General features: G+C 33.5%; 1 long non-coding RNA gene across 1 annotated transcript in view; it reads right to left on the bottom strand.

Moving 5' to 3' along the window:
* Window positions 1-4,748: 4,748 nt before the first annotated feature.
* LOC111086548 overlaps window positions 4,749-15,665 on the bottom strand; it is a 59,323-nt gene continuing 48,406 nt past the window's right edge. Inside the window, exon 3 of the long non-coding RNA XR_002611286.1 lies at window positions 4,749-5,201. This is a non-coding gene — a long non-coding RNA (uncharacterized LOC111086548). The remainder of the gene's footprint in view (window positions 5,202-15,665) is intronic.

The raw sequence follows: 15,665 nt of genomic DNA, 5'->3' as shown, positions 1-15,665 counted from the left end.
AAATGTATGTATATTTGTGTATGTTTATTAATTGATATGGTCAGTTTTAGTCATTTCGGGATCAGAAACTCAAAAGGATCTACGCGAGAATATTACAAATTCGTTATATTAAAAAGCTATTAAAACCTAACACGTCGTTACAGTTCATATTTCCATTTTATCAGGCAATCGTGCATCTTCACAATAGTCTTGCAGCATGGTTTCCATTCCAAAAGGCTCCTATGTATCATCGCTGAGGTACGCCTTGTTGCAGTTTTTTTTTTTTCTGGACGGTTCTGGTGATCCATATATTTTTGTTATCCAATAACATCCAGTACAAGTAATATCCCGGTGTCAGAATCATAAATCTCGATTAAAACACATTTGTATAATCTGAGTGTAGGAAAATGTTGGGTTGGAAAAAAGCGATCAATTTTTGGTGATATCACACTATCGACGTAATGATAAATAATGTCAAAATGTAGTTGTTATACATTCTGTTCCACCGCGACTTTATATCTGCTGTGGTTGTCAAATGACTTACTGATTTACATATTCTAAGTCGTTTTAATAAAACGTATTCAACCCTCTGTATATGGACCAAGATAGAAAGAAGTCCCTCAATCCTTTTGCCTCTGGACTGATTTACAGTAGAGAAAATTCCGAGAAAAACAATGAAAATAATAACTATAATAACCACGTTGTGCTGACGAATCATCATACTTCTATAAAAACCTGTCGACATATAACGTTATTTTTATTCGTTCTAGGAAATGATTCTGAGCTTCTGTTTCGGCGTGTATGGCAAATAAAGTGTCCATCGTTAGTGCAAGTACGCCCAATATAATTTATTCTTCAATGCCCTTATTTATCTAATCTTTTATCTTTATCTGATATTAACATCATAAAAAGAGAAAATTATATGAAGACTAGTACTTTTGTTTCCGGTATACGAATAACATTTGATAGAGAGATTATTTATAGATAGTAATTGAATAACTAGTGAAGGTGAGCGAGAATAAACAAGGTCAAGTAAAACATATATCTTGCTTTAAAGAGACAGTTACCGCGTAACAGATCGTTGGAATAAAACTAGTAAACGAGACCGCTAAGAAATAACTCTTAGAATCAAGTATGAAAGCGACCTCGGTAACAATTTCAACTGTTAAAAAACACATCCACTCTATATATGTTCATGAAATAGTATTATTAGTAAAAATGTATGCTGTAGCATTCTGAGCATTAAACCTGGAATCTCACATCTAGCTTTCAGTAAGGCTCGCCCGGCATTGCCAGGTGGTTAGGGCGCTCGACTCACAATCTGAGAGTCGCGGGTTCGAATCTCCCGTCACACCAAACATGCTCGCCCTTTCAGCTATGGGGGCGTTATAAAGTGACTGTCAATCCCACTATTCGTTGGTAAAAGAGTAGCCTAACAGTGGGCGTTGGGTGGTGATGACTAGCTGCCTTCCCTCTAGTCTTACACTGCTAAATTAGGGACGGCTAGCGCAGATAGCCCTCGTGTAGTATTGCCCGAAATTCAAAATAAACAAACACAGTAATGCTCTTTACTTACATTGTGTATAACTTCCACTGAGTTCGTTTTTAAAAGGATTTATTTTAATGAATTTTTAATTTCCTTTCCAGAACAACTACTGTGTTGCCTTGAGCTATAAGTAGCTTGAAATAGAAAGGAATTATAAAAAAAACATACAAACTGATATATCCATTACATCTTTTATATGAAATATTATAATTAAAAAAACATTATAGATATATAATTTTTTTATTTTCCTTTTTCATCTAGTTTATTAATTTCAGATCATCAAAATTAAATAAAAATTTTATAATTGTATCGAAATCAACTGCTATAATAATGAATGCGAGACATGCAAACGTTTGGTAGAAAACAAATGATGTAAGTTTGTTTATTTCTTGAATGTTGTATGAAATTATTCGAAAGCTATCTGCACTAGCTGTCACTAATTTAAAAGATATAGATTCGAAGGAGAACAGCTGATCAACCCCACCTACCGTCAACTCTTGGGCTATTCCAACTGAATAATAGGATTGACTGTTACATTATAACTCCCCACGGCTGAAAGGGCGAGTATGTTCAGTCATGTGATTAAAACTCGCAATTCGCAGCTTGTTTACATCTTGGTCAGGTGCCTACGTTGGGTGTTTAGTTTCGCTAAAGAAATCTGGGCACGTGAATGTTCTTACAGCTATGGCTGGCAAGAAATTCTCTCATTCTTCTCGGTAGCAATAAATTTTCTTCCTCTTTTGGTTGACCAAGGATGTGGTGAGTATTGGTAAACTTGGAATTTTACTGTCTTTCTATGTGAAAAACAAATGCTCTGATTCTTCTGCTTGACAACGAATACACTAATTTATTTTAACTGAAATGCTCTTATCCTTTCGAGTGACAAGGAAAGCTTAGATTTTTTCTGAATATCAAAACACAATCCCACTATTATTAGAAACAAGAAACTCTGGGGGAACAACAACAACTACTGGATCCTTGTGGGTGTAAAGGAATGTTTTCATTGCTATTGTAAACAGTAAGGTTATCATTATACTACTCATTAAGAAATTACCTGACTGATGGACAACAAGAAATGCTCTCATTGTTACTTGAAACAAGTGACTTCTTTCACTTTTCTAATTACAAGGAAGATTTATTTGTATTATTCTAAGTTATAAAGAATGTTTTTAATTTTTATGAGTGACATGAAATGTTCTAATACTCTAGATGACAAGAAATGCTTATTTATTGAGTGATAAAGAATGGCTTTTCCTTTTTGGGTGAAAATAAATGTTCTTATTACCCTGGAAAGATGAAATACCCTTATTATTCCGATTCTCAATACAAGCTGTCACTAACTCGCTTAACATAAATGTTTATTTTTGCTCCAGTAGTCTTGCGTTCGAATACTGATATGTTCAAAGTTAAAATATGTGAAATAGGCAAAATAAGTACAGTAAAATTATTATATACCGATCTACTTAAATGTAGTTTCGATCGAGATTATCCTTGCATATTTACTGGATTAGAATCTGATTATACGATGTAACGGAAATGTTCGTGCTAATCGTTATAAGAGTTAGCTTTCTTAAGGCAGTAGAATGTAGTAACATATATCTAAGATTTGTATAAAGTGTAATAAATCGGATCATTAGTTAAAATACCGTCATTTCGCCAAAAATAAAGTCCACAAGTATTTCTCACTGTTGGATATACATGACTTTTTCATTTGATCTTAAGTTTAATGTGAACGTTATGATTTAGATTGTTTACATAGCTAGAGTGTTAACATAAGTTATTTTTGAAAGCTATACTTATGGCAAGTTTGCTTACGTAACTATTTACGAATCATTTGTTGTTAATTGACGTCACGTTGCTCGAACCTTCTAAGTTTTACTCCTTGTTGTAAGTGGGCATTGTTACATCATAACGTCTCATAGTTTGTTAGAAAGTTTTAGGCTTCAGATGAGCAATGTATATATATAGGCGACCAAGTTAGTAGAGATTAAGTAAAGTTCAATTGCGCGTAAATTTAGCTGTAATAAGCGAATTCTAAAGTGAGTTTCACATTTTGTATCGTAATAACAGAGATAAAAGAGATTAATTTGTCTTTTCAAAGGATGTTCTAAAGTAATTGAACCCGACTGCGTGGCCATTGAAGAAAAGGAGACAATAATTTATAGCTCTGGGGACAACAGTGATAACCAATAGTTTAACATTTTTTTTGTACATAGATTTGTCTTTTTTTGAATATATTACTTTAAAACAAATGGATGGTATGCTGTCAGTTTATTGTTGAAATTTATCGCCAACAAGTCACAGACACTTAGAATCCGATCCTATAAAAACTTGACAAAAAATAGAGATTGAGAAGTTTTTTAGTATGAGATAAAGTCATCAGTGAATGTTAGTTAAATACAAATCGTTCAAAACTACTATATGGATGTTAATAAATGTGTAGATGATTGAATGAAAATGTGGATTATTACATCATAACATTAAGTTATAAGAAATATTGAAGGATCAGTATCGTAGTTCTTAATTTTCTAAATCGCGTTCATTTAAATTTTGTTTTTGGTAGGTATCATAATAGAACAATCATATTAAACGTACTTATACTTACTGGCCTCTTTCAGCTATTAAAAATAATTTACAAACATTATTCAAAAATGTTTATACGTCCTGCTAGCTGTTAATATAATTAAGAGAATGACGAGGGATTTCTTTCCTAAGACGATATTCTATATTTAAGAACTCTAAGGTGTCAGGAGTCTGCAAACTAACTCTAACATAGACAGCTTTTATTTTGACTTAATTTTTAATATTATTTCTCTTATATTTCCATAGACATAGTTGACAAATGTGAATAATGTTAAGCCTGCTTCTTAAAACCTATGCAATGCTATGTTTACTTGATCATTTAGTTAATTTTATTTTTGTTGTTTGTGCGTTCAGATTAATGTCAATATTAATACCAAGTATACAGTTGAAGAATCATGAAGATACCACTGGTTATATCTAAGGTGGTGCAATGCGCAAAAATGGAAATCTAAACTTCTGTGGTCACAATTGTAATCTGTAATAGAAGCGAATAAAATCGGTTATTTATAAACATTTACGCTGATAACATTATTTTAATCGTATCTTTTATTTACTTTTAATTAATCTCATGTTTCCTCGAAAACTTACGGAAATAGGTAGTACAAATTGTCGTATTAAATCATTTACTGGAAATAACCTGTTTTGTTTATTTTATCATTTTCTAAATAAAATAGTTGACTTCTTCAGGTGACAGCAGATCAACAAATGCCAGGAAGGACAACTCGCTTTTTAGAGTTTATCAATACCTCTGTCCACCAGCATTCCACTCATTGATGGTTCAACTTATGATGGACTTTGGTGCAAGATGAAAAACCCCAACTAGTCGCTGATATGAATAGTTCAACAAGTACTTAAAACGATCACAAAGTAGACTTTTGGCGCTAGATGTAAGTACCATCTACGGGATCAAAACGTTACATTACAAATGTCTAAAGAAAGATCAGACAGTGGTTGGAAGTCTAAGAAGACTGGAAGACTTGGAGTCGGTGTCGGCGTTATCATTGTGCTGATGTCTCTGGTCGTTTGAAATTTTTCCATCTTCCTCTTCTTGTCGCTTATGTTTGGTCCTACGGTTCTGGAACCACACTTTAACCTGAACAAATAAACACACGAATAATTCTAAACAGATAATTCAAAAACAGAAAACTGTTGATTACGAATATTAAGGGACAAATGGATGATTATCTAGGACAATATACTGTTTTATAGGGTTGTCACAGCCCTAAGTGGTTTGCTACTATATGCTTGCAAAGTTAACTCCGATCTCTTTTACCAACTCACTGAATAAACTCATTTTCCATCTGAAATCTTATTCGTGGTTATTACATTATGATTTATGTTTTATTTCCTTTTAATATGTCTCCGTCTTTTACCATGGTAAACAAAATTTTAAAGATGCTCATTACGTACATTAATCTTGTATTCATAGTTCGTTGAAGAAAACATCAGAAGAGCTTTCAATAAGCCAAACGAAGTTCTTCACTCTTGTTTTAACCAGTTAAACAAATTGGTATTAAGAGACACATCAATTAGTGTTAGTTGATACATACGTAATAGTAGTTATAAATCAACTAGCATTATGTGGCATATACATATACATAACAGTAAAAATAAAGCGGTTATTAGTATGTGAGACATACACGGCAGTAGGTATAAATCAACTAATATTTAGAGCTAAAGGAGTTGTATCGTATTTTTAGTGTTTTATTATTCTCCATACATGTAACAACATTTATTCGTTTCTGACTGGTTGGGATAATCCTTTGAAGCCTTATGTTTACAAGTGCACAGAAAATGATATCAATTATTTGGAGAGCTCTGCATGAGACATAAATTACGTCTGAACTAAGATATTCAAACACTATCACCACCTGCAAGTAAATCTCCGAGAGTTGCGCCTTAAAAGTTGTATCGTCAAATTATATTACCATACTAAACACTACAATTTCTACAACAATTACATTCTGTTATTAATTTTATCGCAGTCATATATGACTTTTGATATTCCGCTTCACGTCGTTTGCTGTTAATGATGAAATTCAAATTGGTATAAACACGTACGCACATTCTTTTACTGATATAAAACTAAGAAAACTAATATCTTAAAACAGTTTTGTAAAATATCTAAATTATTCTAAGAATTAATTTAGTTTGGAAGCGAATAAAAAATGTATATTCATGCTAATTTGAAAACCTAAAAACAACAAAAATTATTAGACAGCTAATATTAAAGACCCATACACATCTGTATTCAAAATTAAAGTAAACTGATCATCGACGTTCTTTGGAATGTTGAGCTTGCGCGATGTGAGGATAATCCAGATGTCTGAAACCTCGTTATGCGATCTTAGGTGACTTCATAGGTACCTATGATAACCCATGCTGACAACACGGACTGTTATAAACATTCCTCGTTGGTTCCAAGTTAACGTTTTAAAATTAACGTTCTGCCTTCGAGTGCGATTGAGTTATAAATTTTCTTTAATTGTGAAGAGAAAATTAATAAACAGGGCTTTAACTTTTATTATTTAAGTTTTATGTGTAGTTCTACTATTGAATGGATCTCTGATATAGCCTATACCAGATGAAATAAAATGTGTTGGCGAAAAGTCTGATGAATAGTATACTAACATGAGTTGTGATGTATTCATACATAATTTGCTTGATAAACTGGTTATGATTTGTTGATTAAACGGTTGAGGAAAATAATTCCATATTTTTTTTTTCTCTTAATAAGGGAGTGGTTATTGGTAATAGTGAATTACCCGATTATCTAATTTTTCAATGTAACGATTAGTCATTCTCCAACAATGAGCTGCTAGAATTCTATTAGGCTAGCACACATGAAAACAATATTTGCTACGTCACTGGCATTTTTGAAAGAGTAGGCTTATTATTATCCCATGATTGTAATAACTATGTAGCAACTCGATTACATCAGGCTAAACTATTGTGGACAGAAAATTACTTAAAGCATTTGTGTAGAGAGTGAGAGTTTTGTGCACGACCTACTGACAGTTTTAAATCAATGCAAAAACCTGTCTTTGTGCTTTAAACGCTGACGTTATTCACTAAAATATTCGTTAAATTCTTCTGGTCAGGATATCGAAATACGTTTCACTATTTGCAGTATTTTCATTACCAGATAATTAATCTCAGCTACAACTTCCCTATCCTACTGATTGGATCAAATCCAAAAGCCCTCGAGAACTCCTACTTAACCTTTAAGAGAGCTACACAATAGGTAACAATAGCGGTTAAGGATCACACATGTAATTTTGCTCTCGAATATATTACTAATCAGTAGGATAATTTGATTGGTTGTGGTCAGTACATACCTTGAGTTCCTGTTATCTGTAATATACATAGATAAACTGTGGTGAATAAATTAATTTGACTCTTGACTGACTTTAGTGATTAGAATAATGACTTGAATAGTTTTTAGCTAATATAACGATAACTTGACTGACTTGAGATAATAAAATGGTAACCAGGTGCCTATTTATTAGTAAGATGCACAGATAAACTTTCGTACGTAAGTTAACTTGACTGTCTTTGGTCAGTGGAATAATAATTTGACTGACTCTATCCAATAAAATGATAATTTGACGTGCTGTGATATATAAGATATTATAACTGATTGTAGGTTACAAATAAGTAGACTGGCTATATCAGTACGATAACTTGGCTTGATGTGGTCCGTTAAATAAATTTATTGTCTTTGCTCTTAAAGTGATTGGCTGTAAATAATAAATTAGTAAAATTATGAGAAACTACAGGTTCGGTATATTCAAATACAATAAAAGGAATGTACTTGACACTATATATATAACGTTGCTCAGATTCTTTACTGAGTATTAAACTATAAATTAACGAAAAAAGAGAGATAGCAATACGAGATGTAGCCGGTATGACATTAAATAATTTGTTGGCAATGTTTTTTGTTCTGAATTAAAATATTCCTCACAGCTTACATGAAAGTTGTAATCAGTATTGTATTACAGCCTTTTTCAAGGTCCAGAATGAGTTGTGATTAGTATTGATTCCGAGTATTGCTCAAAGCCTACAGATATCTTATCTTCACTAACGTATTAGAACATCCCTATAGGCCCACAGATCAGTTGTAAACATGTTGTATTAGAACTGTCTTGAAGGCCTAGACACCATTGTGATCACCATTGTATGAGAACAACCCTAAATTGCTGATCAGTTGTGATCAGCCCTATTTGAGAATATTTCTGAAGGGCTGCAGACCAGTTGTGATAATATTGCATTTAAACTTTTTGAAGACCCAGAGACCATTTCTGATCATATTGTGTTAGAACCTTCTGGAAGACCCAGAGAATAGTTGTAATCAGTATCGTATTAGAACATCTCTGAAGAGCTGCTGACCAACTGTGATCTATATTGCATTGGAAAGTTCTAGAAGAAGGCCTACAGATAATTTCTGATCAGTATTATATAAAAAGATTCTTAAAGGCAAGCAGACCATTTATGATCCGTACTGTCATAGAACATTTTCACAGCTTTCTTGCTTGTTCTAATTGGAATTGTATTCGAACACTTTTTAACACCTACGAGTTACTTATTTCATTGACTATAGACGTAAGTAAAGAACTTTATTGACAGGAGATGTGATGTTAAGGCCTTCAGTGGTAACAAGTGTAAGTTAAGGACTTCATTTCAAAAGAAATTTATGTTAAAGATTTCACTGGAAGTAGACATAGGTTAGAGACTGTATTTGAAAAGATGTAATTTTAAGCACCTCATTTTTAATAGACACAGGTTAAGAAATTCAATAATAATAGACATAGGTTAAAGATTTCAGTGGTAATACACGTAGGTTAAAAACTTTGGTGGTAATAGGTTAATGACTTCAGTGGTTATAGACATAGGTTAACGACTTAACTGGTAATAGAACTAATGTTTAAGAAATGATCTTCTTTTTACTGTTTAACATGAGAGATTTCGTCATTCTCGAACAATCCCAAAATTATTTGAAGCTAATCATGTGAAATTTCGAAAAATGGTATAAATTAACTTACAAACATTTATCAATAATCACCTTATTTTAAAGTCATCTATCGCTTGTAGATGGCAGCACTTAAACAAAGCAAACCACCACATGTCTGAACAAACTAACCTTTGTTGAAAAATGCTAAGCCTTAGATACATAACACGAAGAAACTTATATGAAAGTACTTAAAGTGAATCTCAATGAAGTAGGAGCTTTCGTTCAGTTCAAGATAATCGACTCAGCCGATTTTGCATGTCTTACTCACTAATGGCTGAGTCATCTTCAGTTAAGACAGTTATATTTTTCTTTCTCTGTAATGGGTTGCCATTGGATGTTGTGGAGGCAGTAAATTTAAGTGAGTTTAAGAGAAAGCTTGATAACTATATGAATGATAAGAACTGGATTTAAGATTTGTATTTATTTATTTATTCAATAATTTTAATTTAGTTTTGAAGATGGGACAACCGAGATTGACCAATAGGTCTCTTGTTGCTCCAAAACATTATGTTATAGTCAGCTCATAATAAGAAAATGTGAACAGTGATATCGTTTTCATGTTGAATTCTGTTAGCTATAACGTCACATGTAAGACTCAGCTTCATCAGTAGTCAATACGTCCGAAGTTTCAGAGATAGCCAAAATAGGTCATGATAGTAGGTTTTAATCTAGAGGCATCTATGTATTATTTCTGGAACCAAAATTTTTAAGCATCTTTGGTGGAGTTTAGTATAAGCTTTTACAATCGTTTCTTATACAATCTCAGCATTAAAATGCAGGAAATCGAAATAACCAATTTATATGCTTAATGAATTGATTGTACTAATTGTGTTTAATGGTTGACTGGGCTGTAAAGCTTTTTTATTGTACCAACTAATTGTGTTTATTGGGTGATTGAGCTACACAGTTCCTCTATTGTGTTAAATAATTGTGCTTATTGGGTGATTGGGTCACAAAGCTTTTCTATTGTACTAACTAATTGTGTTTATTAGTTATTGGGCCACGAAACTCTTCTATTGTGCAAATTAATAGTGTTTATTGGGTGATTGGGGAACAAAACTTTATTGTACTAATTATACTAAATAATTTTGCTTATTGGGTGATTCGGTCACAATGCTTTTCTAATGTAGTAACTAATTCTGTTTTCGAGTGATTGGACAGTAAATCTCTTCTATTGTATTAATCAATTTTGTTTATTAGGTGATTGAGCCAAAACACTCACTCTTTTATTGTATAACTAATTGTGCTTATTGGGTGATTGGATCACAAAGCATTTCTATACTACGAATTAATTGTCTTTATTGGATGTTTGGGCCGTAAACCTCTTCTACTGTATCAACTACTTGTATTTATTGAGTGATTGGGCTACGAAACTCTTCAATTATACAAACTAATTGTGTTTATTTGGTGATCGGGTCACAGAGCTTTTCTATTTCTGTTTATTTAACTAATTCCTTTTCATGATGATTGGAACGTAAAACTATCCTATATTGTACCAAGTACAAGAAGAAGCCAGAGAAAAGTTGGAGATAATCAATAACACAAAGCTACAGGAAGAATGCAAGGTTTATATTTTACAGTTCATGCTGATTCCTAAACTCCTCTGGCCACTACTTATTCATGTGATCAGCCTCAGTGCAGTAGAGAGCAAGAAGAGGAAGATCAATCACTTCACTAGGAAGTGGCTAGACTGCTTCTAATGATGCTCAAAGACTCAGACGACTCTTGTGTAAAAGTAGCCCTGCCGAATCTGAAAACAGGAAGGAAGTAGAATGTCCAGGATGCAGCTAAACCAGGTAGAAGATGCTATGAAATTGAAAGAGGTGTTAAGTGCCACTCAGAGAGACCGTCAGGGGCTAAGATTTGGAAAAGAAAAACAGACTTGGTGGTCAAAGGCTTCTACCAAAGAGAGACGAGACATGGTAATTGGAGAGATTAGGCAAGAAAAAGATGCTACGCGAGTTCAGACAGCAGTTCAGTAATTGTAGCACGTGGAAAGTTGCCTTGCAAATATCCCAATCACCGAATGACATAGGGCACATGGCACTCCTGTGACTGAGCTTTATTATACCATCCCTTTACGACCAGTTGCCAACAGGTGCAAACCTAGTGAAATGGGAGCAGTCGCATGACCCAAAGTGCAGTCTGTATAGAGGCACACAGACTTTTGACCCTATGCTATTAACCACTAAAGAAGCTTTGGCAAGAGGCAGGTATACATGGAGATATAATCAAGTGCTTACAAAAGCTAGCACCAGCAGTGTACATCGTAGAATGTAGAACCAACAGAAAGAAGGCAGCTACAAAACAGCCAGTTTACTTTCTCGGAGAAGGCACAAGACAGATTGCCCGGAGAAAGCCCCAGAAACATGTGGAATATTTGACATTTCAAATGATTGGGAGATAGCAGTTGATCTTGGAGATTACCCAAAAGTAGTTGCTAGAACTGGACAAAGACCTATCTTGATCCTCTCCTTTTACAGCAGCAGGACAATAATATTAATCGAGCTGACAGTGTCATATGATTCAAGAATTAATGAAAGTCGTGAGTACAGGGCTACGGCACACGACTGTTTGCTGTGGAAGAGGGAGTAGGAGGGTTATCCAATGCAGCTGTCTACAGATTAATGAAACTGTTCGGACTTTCTAGTCAGAAGGCCTCATCTTGGATATGGGCAAAGAGAAATGATGAAAACTGGAGAATAGAGTTATGAGGAATAAAAATATTCTAAATTACATTGGAATCTGTGACAGAGAGGTTAAGAAATAGGGCTTAAATGGTTCCAAATATCTAGTAACTCATTGGACCAGGGTTCATATCTAATTACGTAAAAAAAAATCAACAGGGGAAAATTCGGCTGAGCTCCGAGTGTGAACCCGTCTCCCTAGAGTGTAATTAAAATAAGAGCCGAAACACTTGATTGAAGGGGCTCTCTTCCTCTGAAAATTCCCTGCTGAGAATGCTCGTTATAAGTTTCCGTTGCTTGCCAACTAATTGTGGTTGTTGGGTGATGGGGCCACAAAGCTCTTGCATTGTACTAACTAATTATGCTTATTGGGTGATTGGGCTATAAAGCTTTTCTATTGTATTGACTGATTGTGTTTGTTGGATGTTTTGGCCATTAAGCACTTCATAAAAAAGTGTACAAACTAATTGTACTAACTGTACTGTTGTGGTGGTATAATCCGATAACCTTACATACTTTAATAATGATATTAAGATCCTATTTTTTATGCTATATGCGTGTGTTTATATATACATGTATTGTAAAATGTTTACTTGAAACACACTTGCAGATAATTTGCAAAATGATCTTTTAATTCGACAACATTAAAGTAGCTATTCTAGTAGGTTCTGAACCGTCTTTGAAAATAAAAGGATTAAAAATGATTTTTATAGATTGAAGGATATAAAGAAATATGAATCAAATCAGACATTTCTTGTCTATATGTGAAGGATTAATAGTTCGTGTCAGTGAATACGTTTATATATACTGACAAACATCTAAAAACTTATATCCGTTCTAAATATTTGCTGATCAGTACCTAAAAAAAACTGTTTATTTTCAGTGCAGGACATACAAACTCGTAAGGGTCTATAAAACGATGGTATTAGTTCTAAACACCAATCGCTGTTTATACACTCATCGTAAACAATATGTCTGGATATGTTCAACACACGACATGCAAAATTTAATTTAAATTAGAATTTGTCAATTTGAACGTCAGTTTAAGCTACACAGCTAGATAGGGGACCTTAAGTATCACATATAACCGCCCCTAACGAGGCAGTCAGTCAACCAGTAGCACGCGACAAGTAATGTAGTTAAGCACAGCTAAAAGTGTTTAGCGGCATCGCGTGTCGAACTCCGAACCTTTTGGTCCACAACCCGACACGCTAACCATTAGGTCTTACACAGCTCATCTAAAATATTTCAGTTTCAAAATCAATATTTTCGAGAGTTAAGCCTTTCACAGTCAAACACGCTTTTTCCATTTATAGCAGTATTAAAATGAAATATTATGAAAATTCTCACCGTTGAAAACAATTCCAATACATTTACCAAGTAAAGAAAAGTAATGAGAACAAATAAGTAACATCTCAGGTTTGACCACGTTAATTGTAATGGAAAATATTAAGAGGTTTGCCAAATTAATCTAGATAACAAAAATCCGAGTTGTGGAAATATCAAGGTTATTGGTCAACAAAAGAAACGAATACATACTTTAAAACACCCGGTGTTTATGTTATCAGACTTGTCTTTCTTTCCTTCAAACGTGCATGGTCTATCTTACCTTTAATGACCATATTCATTCGCAGTTGCTCATTTGTTTAAACATTTCGGTTCAATCCGGGTTTTTTTATATACGTTTCGCCCTGTTTTTTCTTATTATTATTTTAAGAATAGCTTATCAATACTATATTTTATGAAATTATATATTGTATATTTTACAGAGTATCATATGCTAAAATCTCCAATTCATGTGAAATCTATAATATTGCATCAATTATAAACCAGGTCTTTAATCTTACATCTATTGCCTATAAAGTCTTTAACGTTATCACTTCTATTCCAAACGAACTATTTACTATTTCCCGTACTGTCAAGGGTGGTTTTATATTATGCCTAATACTAATAAATCCACTAAAATTTCATATATTACCAACGGAGTCTTTATTATTACACCTTTTACCGAAGGAGTTTTTAACATTACGCCTATTATTGGTGAAGTACGTAAATTAAGACTTGTCAATAGCCTTTTTGAACAGATAATAACAAAAAAGTAGTCTTTAACTAACGACTATTTTGTCTATATGAAAACATACACACCAGTTGTTAAAGGTAGTGTTTTTATAATGTGTAAATTCTATTGATGTTTTGCTTAAAACTTTTTAACATTACACCTGTTTCAAAAAAGATTTTATCTTTATGTCTATTGTCCATAAAGTATTTTAAAATTACATCTGTTGTCAATGAAATTTTTAACCTTCGGTTATAGTCCGAATAAAGAAATACTAAAATTGGTTTTTAAATCTAATATGTTTTTCAAGGTGTAAAGACCACAAAGGTCTGTTGGTATTAATTATATCGATAAAAAATATATATTGCGTAAATCTCACTTTTGACTTCATTTCACTTGAAAGTCTCTTCAGTATTACAATTTTTACAAATGATTTTTTTAACATTACACCTAATGCAGTGAAATCGTTATGGTTAATAGTCCTTAATATTACGTCTCCTACCAATGATCTTTAACATTACATCTGATATTAATAATGTCTCTATCATTAGGTATATTGCCTGTATAAAGGCATATTGACATTGGTTATTAGTTGTAATGAACATTTCATTACTTTTTTTTCAGGATTTTAACGTTGTTAGTCCGTAAACTTACCGTTGACCTACCGCAGGATATAATATTTAATAAATCTGATTTTTAATTACATTTCCTTCACACACCTTTAATATTAGCTAACTTCCCCTTCAATGCATGGGGAAGACATAAAGAGTCATATCTGGACACCGACCCCTATTTTACTTCTCGGGGAACCCAAAGTATACATGGCAGGTGTGGTCACAATTGGTCCAGCGGTTCGCTAGTTTTAAGCAGACACACACCAATACGTAGAATTTGGTCAGATGATCTTTAATGTTTTTAATGTTGAGTTTATTGCCAATACCCTTAACATTGCCCTTTTATGCTAATAAAGGCATTAACGTTACATTACGTTACATAACTAAATATTGCCACTGTTTGTTAACTCTAGTAATGTATATTTATTTGTTTATTTAATTTTGTATAAAACTAGTGGATGGCTGTTTGCGCTAGCCGCCCCTAATTTCGAAGTGATTAAAGGAGAGGCATCTGATCAACGCTACCAACTGCCAACTCTTGTTATATATATATATATTACCTAATAAACTTCAGAACGGACCTGTTCTAGAGGTTAGTTTGTTAGGCTTTGGATTAGAAATACTAAGGTTTGCGCCGCAATGACATTAAATATGCTTCCTACTTTCAGCTATGAGTGTTTTATAAGAGTAGTAAATTATTTCTTCAGTTCAAATACAGCCAAACCCTATTTGACGTTTATTACTACTGATTGGCTTCTGACCTTCTCGCCATTCGTTAAAAGCTAGATCCGACTATATCAAAATCGTTTGTTATGCTTGTTACAGCTAACTGGTTTCTGCTCCTCTCGTCAATAGTTAAAAGTTAGATCCGGCTATACCACAACCCTTTGTGGCGCTTGGTACTGCTAACTGGTTTCTGCTCCTCTCGTCAATAGTTAAAAGATAGATCTGGCTATACCACAACCTTTTGTGGCGCTTGATATTGCTAACTAGTTTCTGCTCCTCTCGTCAATAGTTAAAAGTTAGATCCGGCTATACCACAACCCTTTGTGGCGCTTGATATTGCTAACTGGTTTCTGCTCCTCTCGTCAAGTAGTTAAAAGTTAGACTCCGCGAATAACCACAACCCTTTGTGGCGCTTGATATTGCTAACTGGTTTCTCTCGCTCCGTTATAGTAAAGTTATA

This window comes from Limulus polyphemus, unplaced genomic scaffold, assembly GCF_000517525.1.
Source record: "Limulus polyphemus unplaced genomic scaffold, Limulus_polyphemus-2.1.2 Scaffold1180, whole genome shotgun sequence".
In the NCBI taxonomy this organism is placed as follows: domain Eukaryota; kingdom Metazoa; phylum Arthropoda; class Merostomata; order Xiphosura; family Limulidae; genus Limulus; species Limulus polyphemus.
The sequence above is the reverse complement of the archived record's forward strand: the minus strand, read 5'-3'. Positions and strand labels throughout refer to the sequence as shown.